We start from the raw sequence: 964 nt of genomic DNA on the forward strand, positions 1-964 counted from the left end.
AAGACAGGTAAGATTGCCTGTATACTATTTGTAGACAAATCAGATGTTTTAAGCAATCATATCTAACATGTGCTGGGCTCATTAACAAAGTATCTGATGTTGTCTGTCAATAACGTTAGGTGAAGTTACTAATCCAGTTCCACACAACAGGGCTCCAGTGAGATCAAATTCAATAAGTAGACAAGTACTAGGCAATTAGTAAACGTCATAATCTGGGCTAGATGCATCAGGCAACAAAAATTCAAAGATTAAAATGTCAACGATTGCAGGAATAATACACTGAGACCATTGCTATAACTGAGAGTGGTTCCATGTGCTTTCTTTAGGCAATTATATTTCTATAATATTGTAAATATTTAGATTTCAAATATTCTGTTCCATATTCAGAACTTATTTCCAAGCTTTGTTTTAGGAAATATAGATATTTGAGGATCAAAATATATTGCTAGAAGAAAGTCAAGAAAGGTTTTCCAGAGGATATCATGTTAGAGCTGAATCATACAGAATAACTAAAACTTCATAGATTTTTAAAACATGGTAGGAAATAATATTTCAGAAAGAGAAAGGTATATGTGCCAATAAACAAGGACACATAAGGGGGAGGATAAAAGAGTGTCGAGGTATAACTGAAGTTTCAGAGAAAGGTTGATAGAGGATCCTATATTGTTGGTTCTAGCATTGCAGAAAAACAAGCCCAGGGGTAGTACATGAAGAACAGAACTGGACCCATAATGGAATCTTAAAGTTTAAATAAAGTTGTGTGTGTGTGTGTGTGTGTGTGTGTGTGTGTGTGTGTGGTTGGCTATCTTGTCAGAAGCCACAAAACTTAAGTGTCAAAGGTGGCATCAGGACCTACATGTGTGTGCTTGTAAAACCCTGGCTCTGACACACTGAGCTGCTCTGCCTCCAGCCCTCATGGACGTTCTTTCTCCACCATATCCGTCAGGTACTCACCACTTTTTTT

The sequence above is a fragment of the Galeopterus variegatus genome, unplaced genomic scaffold, assembly GCF_000696425.1.
Source record: "Galeopterus variegatus unplaced genomic scaffold, G_variegatus-3.0.2 Scaffold5120, whole genome shotgun sequence".
Lineage (NCBI taxonomy): Eukaryota > Metazoa > Chordata > Mammalia > Dermoptera > Cynocephalidae > Galeopterus > Galeopterus variegatus.